The sequence below is a fragment of the Delphinapterus leucas genome, chromosome 2, assembly GCF_059928025.1.
Source record: "Delphinapterus leucas isolate spDelLeu-1000000601 "Yukka" chromosome 2, BTC_Dleu_Yukka2, whole genome shotgun sequence".
In the NCBI taxonomy this organism is placed as follows: domain Eukaryota; kingdom Metazoa; phylum Chordata; class Mammalia; order Artiodactyla; family Monodontidae; genus Delphinapterus; species Delphinapterus leucas.
Genome location: NC_143130.1, coordinates 130,508,567 through 130,523,715, shown reverse-complemented (window position 1 = coordinate 130,523,715; position 15,149 = coordinate 130,508,567).

Genomic DNA, 15,149 nt, shown 5'->3' with positions numbered 1-15,149 from the left:
CAGGAATGGATTTAAAATGATTTTCAGCATCTGAAGTTTAGCAAAAGATGAGAGACTCATAAAGTTCTGTACTTTTTCTGAGGGTGAAAACTTTCAGACATTGTAAGCTGGAGCAGACTGGAATGAGAATAGATAAGCTATTAATTTCATCTCTGTTATTAAAGCAGCTCAATCCCTTACTCTCAGGGTGCCTTCACATCCCTTCCATGGGCATTGGGAAGCAATACCATCCTTGGCATACAAACTGTTGTGCTCAAAGTTTTATCTTCTGTGTTTTCCTTATTGCGTTGCTTTGAACTAAGCATAGAAGAGTTTTACATATTATGTAAAACCTTTATGGCAAAGGGCTGAATAGTTATTTGATGAATTTGGCACAGTTTTTCACAGAAGTTGGCTTTTCCCACGAAAGAGTAAAATAAAGTTTGCTATGTTACTTTTAGTCATTAAATACGTATGTGATTAGTTGTATGTCAATACATAGAAGTTGTTTATTGCTCTCCTTTCTTAGTTTTCAGACGTTTGTTTTCATTTTCTCATATTAACTGCCTCTATCAACAGGCTCCAGGGGAGTGAAGGGCACAAGTGTTGGTGATCAGTCATTTGATTATTTGACAATCTGGTGAAGAATATAAAAAAGTGAATGGGCAACTCTAGTAAAACACTAAGTGCTACGGAGCATTACAATTAAGATGATTGTGGCAGGTTATATTTTCCAGAGATGGCTGCAACAGTAGCATCCACCCTACATGCTCTTCTGCAATGTGACCTTGACTTCCACCATCAAGAGGTAGAGTCTAATTCTCCTTCTCTTGATTCACATCTGGCCACAGTGACACTTTTGTTTCCAATAAAATGAGACAGAAGTCACACTGAAGGGTTTCTGATGCTAGGTCAGAAGGAGTGTGACAACTTTTGCCTTGGACTCTTGGAACTCTTGCTTTCTACTTGCTCCCTTTTAGAATGTTCCCTTTTTGGACTCAGTGCCCTTTGACCTGGGAGTGAGGCTGCTTGGAGCCCTGTGCCTCAGAGTGTTGTTGTACATAGAAAATTCCAAGGAAGGAATTCCTATGACTTCATTTGTTCCTGGGACTGGTTGGGGCTGCCAGTGCTATCTCAACAGGATGCCTCAGGCTGGATTAAATCCTAGACCTGCAGGTCCATTTCTCTAATTCTCTACTGCACATGGGGTTGACCAGCAGACCCCTGGATTCATGCCTTGGGAATTGTCCAGAAGCTCTGCGGCTGGGCCCAGTTTCTAAGAGGGCAGCTCCTTGAGCAATTAATTCCTTTTGGCCAATGCTTTATTTGTTTTTTGGGATAATGTGAGTTTGAGCTGTCAGAATAGTGCTGAGATGCTGATTTGGGGTGACTCAATCTCATGTTGGATTCATGCTGCGTCTAGGGCTCAGACCTAGTGATGGTCCAAGGACTCCAGGGCTTGAGTTGTCACCCAGGTTGTGACTGCAGTGCAGACTTCAGTCTACAGCATTGTGAGTCTTAAGCTGGGATGGATGAGTGATGGACATTCCTTGCACTAATAGAACTGCTCTTTTCACTTTACCTACAGCACTTAGTAGAAAATTATGAGAGAGATGCACACCCCATGTGTGCACATATGTATGTACACACAGGCACACACACACAGAAAGGAAACAAACCAAACCATTGTTAAGTGATAAAGCAATCGGTAGAGCAAAACTCAGAAATCTCTTAGAGGCTGAAAATTGATTAAAGTATAATGAACTGGGTGAGAGAGCTGGAAGAAGACACTGAACTTAGAAAAACGTTAACATTTGTTATTTCAGTGTCAAGGGGGGCCAGATTTTAGACTGTGGGCAAGAACGATGGCTGAAACCAAGTGAAGTGGAAGGTACTGAAGTTTCCAAGGAGGTGAGGGACCCATAGTAGTGGTTTTAAATGTAAGAATTTAAAATAGAAACCAAAGCTAATTATATGTAAGTAGATTTTATATATGTTCTAAAACCCAGATAAAGGACATTTCTTATGTATCAATCTTAGAAGAAATTTAAGGAAAATGCAACTAATAGCCAGAATCCTGAAATTAAGCAGGAAGCAAAAACCTTTGAAAGGATTATATTTGAGGATCAATAAATACAAATATGTCAACTATGTTTTAGTTTATGATTTAAATAATACTTTTGTATTTAGAAATGAAAATAATATTAGGAATGGCATTTTATCCGCAATGTGATTTTTACAGTTTGTTCTTTGAATATATACTTTTTGCAAATAATGCTTCTTTCAACTGACCTAGCTTCCGCCTTAAGGTCAATATAACATTTTAATTCATAAGTTAATCACTATCTGTCTTTAGAAACTTTCCATAACTTAAAAGAAAGTAGCATTTTTAATCAATTTTTGCAATGAATGTCCCATATTTTGTTATAATATGACTTTTTATTAAGGAAGAAGAAATAATCATTTCCATGTAGCAACTTCATTTGGTAGCTATAAAGTAAATAGTTAAGAACAGTTTGGGAATTAATAAAAATTTTATCCTATGATAGCATTCTATGTCCAATTCCTCATTTGTAATATGATGTTAATAGGACCTATATATGTTACCTAATTGAGAGAAACAGCAATAAAAATAACATAATTTGGTTCCTTCATCTAGTAAGTATTCATAAATATATGTGCCTCACTCCATCTAGGGAGGTGTAGTTCCTGTCTTTTATGACCTAATGGCTGTTAATTCTGTGACCAACAGCTCAAAGATGGGAATAATTGAAAGTGATCTCTATACATTAAAGAAATGATCCATTGAAACCAAGATACATTTTGGTAGGGAAAATTCTGAGGTAGAATAACTGTAAAGCAATGACTCCCTAAACCCAAGTATAACTGAAAATAGTTAGGAATTGTAATGTTATACAAATTATAATTGAGCCAGCAACAAGTTGTACCCAGAGGAGCAAAGAGAATATGGTTAACTATGAAGAGAATGATAATCCTTTAGCCTTACAAATGAACCCATTCTTGCTGATTACTACAAAGTCTGGATCTGATTTCTGCATTTTAAATAGGACTAAAAAACTTGTGGGCCAGACAAAAGATTAGAGGGAGAGGTTTGAATGTAGAGTTATTGGGGTGACCATACACCCCTGATGACACTTGTTCTTCCTGAATTACTATTTGGAAATGATCAATTATATGGCCTCCCTATTTCCTAACCATTTTCCAGTGGATGAAAATAGTTATGAGGAAGATAAGCAGTAGCTTTCCTCCATCTTCCCAGTACCTTAAAGTAAAGAAGCTGAGGAAGGAATAAAATGTTCTTTCTCTAGCTCTATTCTTATCATATAGCACTGCTTTTGGTAAAAACCCTCCATGGCTTCATATGTACTCTTAAGACAAAGTTCAAAACGTGTAATCTTGATTACAAGACCATCAGGAACCTGCCCCGTTTATCTCCCCAGGCTCATCTCTTTCTACTACTTTTCTCAATCTTAATTCCCTAGGTATACTAAACTTGAAACTTTTTCAAACCCACACTCTCTCATCTACAGGCTTGGGCCCTCAAACATGCTGGAATATTCTTTCATCCCACACCTCCCACCTGCCCTTAACTTGGTTGACTCCTAGTTGACCTAGTGGTAGAAAGCAGGTCTTGGACTAACACCTGGGTTAGGTGTCATCCACCCTGGGTGCTTCTCCAGCACTGGGCACTCACTGCAGTCATGACACTTATCGCAGCAGGTTTTCATTCTCTGTTGACTTTACTGTAGTCCTCATTAGACTGAACATCCCATAAGGACAGGTCTGTGTATACTCTGTGTGTAGCCCAGTGCTTAGTCTATAGTGAACCTTTAATGAATATATGCTGAATTGGTTTGTTGAATTAAGATCAGTCTCTAGTATTCAGATTTCCTGTATTTACACAAATAATTGGCCAGGTCAGAACAAAAAGAAATTTGAGCTATAATCTATAATTCTGGGTGGCCAATTATAGAAGCTTCTAGGACTTGTCAAGTGTATCTGAGTGTTTTTAGTCTGAACTTCAACTGCCCCAGACAATGTTTGTCTTGCTTGTCTTTAAACCTCTGGGGGTGAGCATACCACCCACCCTCAGCAATGTTATTGCAGTTATAAGGATACTTGATATTAAAGAATTCATAAGAATTAACTTTTTAAAGATAAAAGTTCTTAATTAATTCTTCCTATGTTCCAGATACTTTTTTCCGCAAGAAATGCAGATGGTTTGCTACACAGCAGCACATTTATTATTATTAGAAAATGCCTCCTCTTGTATGGAAAATGGATGTCACACCACCAAACATATGTATTGGCATATACACCCAACAATGTGTTATTCTGTAAGGAACTAACTCACACAATCATTGCTAAGTTTCTTCATATAAATTTTTTTTTAAAGTTTTGGGTAGGAAAAATACAGCTTAAGGAATATTAAGTCCATTTCCAACATCCCACAGTAAATGGCAGAACAAGTTGAAAGTCAAGCCCAGGGCTGTCTGACTTCAGAGCACAGGCTCTTATACATTATGCCCTAAGACCTGTCCAAACGTTCAGCGATTTCCAGGATACTCAAACCTATTCACAGTTTGGATCCATGGTAGTCTCTCATAATTAGGAATTTCTTACACCATCCTTCATGTTTATCCCACCTCAAAATTGTGTTTCTACTTCCAGTATAGTGCTGGCTTTCTGTTAAATACCTGAGCCCTTGTGGCATGTTTCAGGGCATTTGAAAGTCTATGCATTTGAGAAGGAAGACCATGTAAACCTTGACCATGCCCCATGCTCCTGAGGCTTTCTGGCAAAGACACTGTGTTCTGTACCCTTTCACTTTATAACCCTAGGACTAATCCAGAAATTATATAATTAAAATTTCTTTTAAAATATCATTGATGATGTCTGGGGTGGAGAATACAGGTTTTTATTTTTGGTTTAGCATGGGGAGCATATGCAGTTGTTAAAAGTGTTGTAAACTTGACATCCTTGTAATTTTCAGAGAGCAGTGTCAAAAGGAAACATTCAAAGTATCAGACGTGTTGTACAGAAGTAATCTCTTCACAGTGACTAAAGCAGACAAAAGAAAAAACATACATTTGAAGAAAAGAATTTATTTAATACTTGAATGTTTACAAAATGTCACAAGAGATGTAGATAAGTCTAAATAATGCCAAAGCCACAAATGAAGTTGTTCAATTTGATTTTTAAGAATTAAGTAGAGAATTTAGAAACCAGTTTTCCTTTCAAGTGATTATTTCAGTATTGTTAGATTTATCTAAATTCAGTTATTGAAAAATATATTTTATGCTAGACTTGAAAAATAGATGGGAAGGAATAGAGTGCAAACGTTTGCAATAGTCTTCAACATGTTAGACTCTGCCCCTATCTCTATCTCTTGTGTTCTTGTCAATCCATTAGGCTGCTTTTCTACATTTATTCAGATTTCATATGTAAAACTTAAGGTGTATTTAAAGGGGTTGTTTGTGTCTTTATCTCAAGAAAATGAAAACAAATGGATTTTGAAAGTTCCCATTGATGGATTTATCATAATATAACGATGAGGAGGTGGGGGAGAGAGACAGACAGACAGACAGACACATACACACAAAAGAAGAGAAGGAGACAAAGGGAGAGAGGGAGAGAGAATGAATTACTTCCATCTTTTCTTTTCGGATCTAATTCGTGAGAATGCTTGCAAACCAGAAAGGTAATGCTTGGCTAAACTTTGGTTGTTCCCCCGTGTCTAATCAATAAAATTCAAATCTGCTTGAGTCTGAGGTTTTGAGTTGTGGGATATGTGAATGATATTTTGGTTTTGCTAAATCTGAGGTTCTGTATAACATCCAGGTGTATATGTTGAATATGGGATTTGGAGCTGGAGAGAGGTTAGACCATTAAGAAGAGAAGAAAGATTGCCTATTACAATGCCTGACACCAAAGTTGCCACCCAGTAAGTGCTTTCTTTTTCCCTTGTAAGTAGTTAGAGAAGACAGGGAAAGTTCTAGAAAAGTGCAGTCACTTAGGATGAAGAGCAGAATTGAAGCTAGTGAAAGAAATGAAATGTTTTCTCTTGTTTCTTTCCATCTCACCAACCAACCATCAAGAATTTACATCAAAAAGGGACTGATATCTGACATTCATTGATTAAGTAATGAATTTATTGTTATATATAAGTGCATCTCAGGCTTTGCAAAAATTGTACATGAAAATGCACATTTTGATATATTACCTTATTCTTACATGCTTAACAGGATTCTTATGATTGTAGGCTCAAAACAGTACTGGGAGATAATTCTCTAAGGGTCTGTCACATTTCTAAAGATTTTGTAAGCAAGGCACTAATTAATCTTTACTCTGACTGTCTTTTCAAGGATGTCTGAATAGTGATCAGCCTTGGAAAACAGAGCTAGTCTCCCTCTAGAGGAAAGGGCAGTCATGCCTGCTGCACACTGTAAAAGATTCAGGTTCTCTCTTGTAATGCAACTCACTGTGTATAGTGTTTCTCTCTTGTAATGCAACTCACTGTGTGTAGCATTCATCTGAGTTCATCCGTATCACCTCCGTGGGACTTGAGGGGAAAGGGGAGCTGCTGCAAATATGCAGATGGTCATGCTACTTGCTCTGTCATAAATAATACAAGTCTGTTGTTTCTGGCCCAGGAGTCTTTTGTCTTCTGCCAGCACCCATGAAACTGGCAGACTAATTTGTTAGTTTGTGAGTATGGTGAACTCAGACCCTTCACAGTTATTAGAGATAGGTTTTTAATAAGCACCTGTTGAGTAACTGAAAAGTTTTCCTTCTAAAAGAAAAACAGAGGGCTTCCCTGGTGGCACAGTGGATAAGAATCTGCCTGCCAATGCAGGGGACACAGGTTCGATCCCTGGTCTAGGAAGATCCCACATGCCCCGGAGCAACTAAGCCCGTGTACCACAACTACTGAGCCTGTGCTCTATAGCCTGTGAGCCACAACTACTGAAGCCCACACGCCTAGAGCCCATGCTCCGCAACAAGAGAAGCCACCGCAATGAGAAGATTGCGTGCTGCAAGGAAGAGTAGCCCCCGCTCGCCGCAAAGAAGACCCAACACAGCCAAAAATAAAAATAAATAAATAAATAAAAAGAAAAATAGAAATTGATATACAATTACAATTGAATTGCAGTTTTTAAAATTGTATATACTGGATAAATCAAGGTGTATCTATGCAGACTGGATTCAGAATTGTCCCTCAGAATTGAAAAGAAAAAAATCATTCTGATATTTCTTAAAATGGTAAGAAGGGGTTTATTCAAGACTCTTGCAATAGGAAAATCACAGTACGGGAAAGTGATTGGGCTCAACTCCAAACATGGTAAAGACAGATGGATATTGTCACCGGAGAGCAGAGTGAGGGGGTCAGTGAATGAAAAATGACTAAGATGAGATGTCAAAGATAGGGGAATTCTTGTTGAACTGATTTAACAGGATTCTTGCTGAAGGCAGGCTAAAGGCTTAGACAGCAGGGTAAGGGATGAGGAATGTGATCAGATATCACGTATGCTCGGATATCAAGGATGGGAGAATTCTCACTAAACTGACGTAGGGGGATTCTTACTAAGACTGGCTTGAAAGACAGGTCAAAGACAGGAGGGGACCAAGGTTGAGGCCTCATTGAAAAGAGTTCAGAGGAGATAACTAAAGTTTGGTCAAGGGAGAGTCTTTGGCAGAATTCAAATGTCATATGCGGAAAATTTGTATTATTTGTGAGGATGGGAGGCAGTCATAGGGCAATGGGTACTGTATGTCTCCTCTACAGGAAAATATACCTGTTTCATTTAACATTCCTTTGTCATGTAGGGTTTCTGCTGACTTTAAGGAGAGTGAATGTTCATCACAATTGCAGCTCAAGTGACACTTCAACCAGGAAACCTTTCTAGATCAATGACGTCAGAAATCTTTATTTCTTCTAGGAATACCTGTAGCACTCTATCTGCCTCTGAATCTCAAGTCTGGGAACTCATAACTTATTGCTGTGTATCGTAGCCTGCAATATGTGACTTCTAATTCGTATTATGTAAAACTTTATCATTCTCCCAAGATTCACAATTCACTGGAGATTTAGTCATTTTCTGATTCATTTGTAATTCCATTAACAGCTAGCAATGGTTCACACAAATCCTTAGTCAAAACAAGTATCAAACAACTTCTACTCCTCCCTCCCTCCTCTCTCGTGCCACCTCCTTCCCCTCTTCCACCCCTCCCTCTCCCCTTCCTCTCTCTCTCTCTCTCTATATACACAATATACATATATAAATATGTATATACAATATGTATATATGTATATACATATAAATATGTATATACAAAGTGTGTGTATGTATATATATATGCATAACATGCACTCTGTATATACGTATATATACACACATGTTTATACGCTTGCTTTTTCACACTTTAAGATCATACAGGCTGTAACATTTCAATGCACTACATATGGGAAAACCAGGATGATGATGGCTATTGTAATAAAGTCCTCTACCTACGAAACTTAAAGTTGCGAACTTTCAAAGATGTGAATGTGCGTTCTATCAACGTCAGGCGTGAGTGAACTTGCAGCTTGCCCTCTGTCTCCTATTGCTGACGATCCTTCAGCTCTACCATTTTCCAACTTCTCTCCCTCCTCCAATCAGTAACTCTTCTTGCCTGTTCACTTGATGCCAGCCCCTGTATGCCAGCTATTGTGCTGTACTACTCTACTTTTCAAGGTACTGTACTGTAAGATTAAAATGTTTTCTTTATTTTTTGTGTTTGTTTTTTATGTATTATTTATGTGAAAAGTATTATAAACCTATTACAGTACAGTACAGTACTATATAGCCGATTGTGTTAATTGGCTACCTAAACTAACTTTGTTGGACTTACGAACAAGTTGGACTTATGAACGCCCTCTTGGGAATGGAACTTGTTCGTATGTAGGGGACTTACTATAATCATGTTTAATGTATCACTTGTCAGAAAACTCACAAAATTCTAAAAGGCATAATTTGAGGTATAAGATTTGCTTTTTGAATTAGCAGCTAATGGGTAAATTATCTTTGATATTTCCAAAGCAGCTGGGTGCAGTCTTATGTGAATTCATCAGGAAGGGCATTTAATTTCAGCTTTTACTATTTTAGCTTTTTTTAAAATGTAGGTTTGTTTTTCCCAAATCACAATCTGTCAGGATAGTTTTCTATGTACCTCGAAGGCAGGAGCCATCACCATATATCACACCGCCATATAACTCATGACACACATCAAGTCATTTACCAATAAATGTTTGATTAATAAGAATTAAAGTCTTGCATTTCTTTTATGAATTGTGTATGATACTTTTTACCTGGTTATAAAAGAAATACATATTCATTGTATTAAATTTTGAGAGTGAAGATATAGTTTATATAAACACAAAGAAATAAAAAGCATCCATAATTCAAATATTAAGATAACCACTTTTAACATGTTAATTTCATTTCTTTCATTATCATATGTATTTCAAAACTTTCATTACTATATATGTATTTTAAAATGAAATCATTATGTAGACTATTTTGTAATACAATTTGAAGTCAGTTAATAGTATGTTCGAGATACTTTCCTATGACATTAAATATTTAGTAGCTTAGCTGCATGGTATTCCACTTCATGGTTGTAGTATAATTCCTTTAATTGATTATCTATTTTGGAAATTTAATTTATTTCTAATCTATTTGTCATTGACAATACTGTTTTGAAGAATATCACTGACAAAATTTGTGTATATCCATTGTCATTGCCTTAAATACAATCCTGGAAATGAAATTTCTGTATCAAATACATGCATACATTAGGTTCCAGAAAAATGTTACTGATTTAAACTACTACTAGCAATAATAACCTCTGATAATTGATAAATTAAAAAAAATTTAAATATATATGTACAGGGAATGATGAAAAAGAACCAATTAGATTCACCTGCCTACTCCTCATCCGACCTTATAACACATATATTTGTCTTATTTTGTACATGAATATCAGGCTACCCATTTACTTTCTTCTTAAATAAGACTTAGGGATCTAACTTACCAAATATTTTTAAAAATATCAATATTTAATAAGGCAATTAGGTTAATCAGCTCTGGTTTAAAGTAACTTTATGAGAATTATATTCCTTTATTCTGATGTGAATATTTACTCTGGGTATCCATTTTGATTAGTCATAAATAACTGTTATTTGCATATGAGTTTGTATTAAATGTAGATGTGTAAAGTACTATCTTGTGAATTTTAGGTTAGATCTTACTTTCTCAAGTAACACTGAAACAAAATCTCTCAATTACAAAACCTTTAAAAGACTCAGCTGGTGATCCAAATAGGTTAAAAGTAAAAACACAAATAGGTTAAAAGTGAAAGGATGGACCAAACAATGTTAGGAAATAAAATAGGAAAGAAAACTATGTTTGTGTATTTTTAATTTTAAGCCTGTTAAATGAAAGGACAAGTACATAATCTGAGCATCATTTTGTAAGAAAATGTGATAATATATGCCAAGGAAAATCTCAAAGGAAGAACATTAAAATGTTAACATCCATGAGAAAAAAAAGAAGAATGAGAAAATGTATACCATACTAACACTAGTCAAAAGAATGTATCTATATTTTATCATAAATATTGTATTTCAGAGCTAAGACTATTTCCAGAAATAAAGAAGACCATTTCATAAAAGCAAAGGAATTATTTCGTGAAAAGCACATATAATCCTAAACAATCATGCACCTAATAACAGAGCTTCAAAAACAGAGTTTCACAGAAGCAAAAATTTATAGAATTGAAAGGTGAAATAGACAAATCTTCGATTATAGTTAGGTATTTTAAAACACTTCAATAAGTGTTAGAACAGACAAAGATCAATAAGAATTTGGAATTGAACAACACTTATAAACAAATTGCTATTTTCAGAACACCGCCCCTTACAATAGCAGAACATACATTCTTTTCAAGTGTACATGAAACATTTACTAAGATAGACCATGCTATGGGACATAAAACAAATCTCAAAAAATTTAAAAAGATTCAAACCATACACAGTATGGTCTTTGATTGTAATGAAATTAAATTAGAAATCAATAACAGACAGCTCACTAGAAAATTTTCAAATATTTGTAAACTGTATAACACACTTCTAAATAACCCATGGGCCAAATGTCAATCAAAAGGTATTTTGAGCTTTATAAGGATTAAAACACAAATGTGTGAGTAAGCAATAATTAGGGAGAAATTTATAGTAATAAGTATGTATATTAGAACTGAAGAAAGGTCTCAAGTCAGTGACCTCAGCTTTCATTTTAAGAAACTAGAGGAGAAGAGCTAATGAAACCCTGGAAAGCAAAAGAATGGAACTAATAGCAGAGCAGAAATAAATAAAATAGAAAACAGAAGCACAATAAAGAAAAATCAATAAAATCAAATACTCCTTCTTTGAGAAGATCTATAAAATTGATAAATCTCCAACAAGACTGATTAGAAAAAAGAGAAGACAAATATTACCAATAAAGGAATAATATCAGTACAGATTCTATATACTTAAAAGAATACTGAGAAAATATTATGACCAAGTTTTTCCAAATAATTTGATAATTTAGATGTCCACAAAAGATACAGACTACCAAAACTCACTCTAAAAGAAATGGGTAACCTGAATTAAAAGAATTGAATTTGTTTTTCCAAACCAGCTCACAAAGAAAACTGCAGGCCTGGATGGCTTTTGTAGTGAATTCTACCAAACATTTAAGGAGGATATAATACCAATTCTATTTGAACTCTTCCAGAAAACTGAATAAAAGGGAATACTAGAGAGAATACTGATTTTTGACAAAGGTGCAGAGATAATTTGGTAGAGACATGTTACTATTTTCAACAGATGGTGCTGGGAAATTGTAAATCTGAATGCAAAAAATCATAAACATATGCCTAAAATTACGAATCTTCTAAAAGCAACCTTAAGAATAAGGTTGGTCATCTTGGATTAGGCAAACATTTCTTAAATATGACACCAAAACCATGACCAGTAGAAGAATGAATTGATATGTTGCACTTCATAAAAATTTAAAACTTCTGTTCTCTGAACTTCATTGTTAAAGGAATGAAAAAGCCAGCATAGACTGAAAGAAAATGTTTGCAAATGTCCATGTATTTAACGAAGGATTTGTATGGAGAATATATAAAGAATTCTCAAAACTGAAAAATAAACAAAAACTCAAGATAAAATAGGCAAAGATTAAGCAAGCTAAATGCAAACTGAACCACAATGAGATACCATTAAACACTCATTAGAATGGATGAAATGAAAAAGATTTATCCCATCAAGTGTTGGTGAAGACGTAAAGGAACTTTCAAATACAGCTAGTGGGAACATAAAATGGTCCAACCAATTTGGAAAACAGTAGTTTGGCAGTTAGTCTTAAGAGTTTAAAAATACAGTTGACCCTTGAACAACAGGATTTGAACTGTGAGGGTCCACTTATAAGCAGACTTTTTCCAGTAAATACATACTACAGTATTAAAACAATCCAGTTAGTTGAATCTGCAGTTGCAGAACTGAGGATACTGGAAGGCGACTGTAAAGTTATATGCAGATTTTCACCTGCACGTAGGGTCAGCACCCCTGACCCCCACATTGTACAAGGGACAACTGTATACCTGCATCTAATTCAATTCAATTTCAATTATTCTAGATTTTACCAAAAATAACAGAAACCACACATATATACAAATACTTACACACAAATATTCGTAGTAGTTTTATTTGTAATAGCCCCAAACCGGAAATCAAACCAGATAACCACCAACAGTGGAATGGATGAGCGAATTGTGATATATCTATACTATGGAATACTACTCAGCAATAAAAATGAGTGAACTACTGTTCACTGTATGTGAGTGAATCCAGGTATATTTATATTTTCATATGTATATTGCCACAAAATAGATAATCTTCAGGATAATTATGCAGAGGGAAAGAAACCAGAATAAAAAAATACATACTGTATAGTTTTTATTTATATAAAATTCTAGAAAATGCAAACTAACCTATTGTGAAAAGCAAATCAATGTTTGCCTGGGGAAGGGAGGAGACAGGAATGGGGGAAGGATTGCAAAGGAGCACAGGGAAACTTTTGTGGGTGAAGGTTATGATTATGGTGATGGTTTTATGGATATATAAATATGTCAAAACTTTTCAGATGGTATGCTTTAAATGCGTGTTAATTTTTGTCAACATGTCAATTATATACTTCAATACAAAATGCTAAAAGAGAATTATGTTCCTTAATTTTTGTTTGAGTATTTCCTCTGGGGATTTATTTTAATTACTAGTAAGTAATTGTCATTTGTATGTGATCTTGTGCTGAGTCTAATTGTATAAGTGACTGTTTTTATCATTTCAACTTAAATAGTTTTCTAACAAGTAATGCTAAACCCCAATAACTCTAAAACAAACAATTTTGAAGGCTTAGTTGGCAATCTGATGTAATGGATAAAGCGATGTGAGGATACATTTGTCTCTTAGATATTTTAAGAAGTACATTGCTATTTGTACTTTAAATCGAAATTTCTTTTTTTTAATTAAAAAATGTTTTAAATGTGAACATGTTCTAGACAAGTCCATTAAGATTATACATGTATTATACAGTTATTCCTGGAATGTTCTTCTGCTTGGTGAATGTATACCATGTGGGAGGAGGCAAAATATATCCAGGTTCCTGGTAGGCAAATATGAAGAATATTTGTTGCCCACAATATCCAGAGAATAGAGTATTTCTCAGGAGGGGTGATTTACAAAACTGACAAATCTAGGACAGTTGTTTTGGTTCTGCATATAACCAGGATGAGACACTGACTGGCCTGCTACTGTCTCTCATTTAGGATTGAAAGTCTAAATCCTCTGTGCAAGGTCAGGCATCTGGGTTGTTATGATGGGCATCTCTTGACTCTTCTTGAGATACCAGCGTATGCCCTCTATTCCACTCCACCTTGATGGTTGAGTAAACCGTGTTTTTTTCCTGTCATATTAATTTTTCTTGGATCAAATGCTGACATAAAACTTAAATGTAGTGTGAACCTTATTTTGAGAAACTGGGCTATCAGCTTCTGTTAGATTGAGTGAATGACCACTATTTGTTAGATGCATGTAGAAATAAAAATCTTTAAGACTTGCACATTGTAGAAATGTCTGAGGGATACTTTTCTGAGCATGCTATTATTCTTTCTAGACAACCTCCTAGGTGACAATAGTATTTCTCTGTGTGGATCAGGCTGAAAATATAATATAGAACTACCTGTCACCTCTATGCTGTGTACACCTGGCATTTGTCATTTGCTTCATTCTGGTAGCCACAATTTGAGTATCTTGTTACAGTTTATTGTGAGCTGTGGCTAAAGAATCTCCTTTATAGCTGGGTATCATCTTGATTTGTCTGTCACAGTTTTACACAATTGTGTCAAGTTTCTTGAAAATGTTAATCAGTGGCTCACTGAAGGCCTTTCTTCAAACTCCCTTTTTTGTGATGACCTCACTTTGGTTTGCTAACACAATAGCTGTTAGACTATCCTGTTTTTCTTTGAAATTCTTGATCACATCTTGGGGAAGCTGTATGGTATTATCTGAATTCTTCATTGCTGGAATGGGCTATTTTTTAGAAACTCATTACAGCTCATCTTATCTTTCCATAGAAAGTGGTATTGAGAATGCAAAAGATCCTGAAAATGAGTTGAATTGTAGTTTCCACAATATATATTAAAGTCTTAACCCTCAGTACCTCAGAAAGTTAACTTTTTTGGGCATAGGGTCATTGAAAATGTGATTAGTTAAGATGAGATCATATTGAATTAGGGTGGGCCCCCAATCAGTATTACTGTTGTTTTATATATATAAAAAAAGACCACATGAAGACAGAGAGATATATGGAGAACACCATGTGATGACAAAGGCAGAGGTTGGAGTTATGTAGTTTCCAGCCAAGGAACACCAAAGACTGCTAGCAAACCACTAGAGGCAAGGACGGATTCCCTATAGGTGTCAGAGGGGCCATGGCCCCATGGACACCTTGATTTCAGACTTATAGCTTTCAGAACTGTGAGATAATAAATTTCCATTGTTTAAG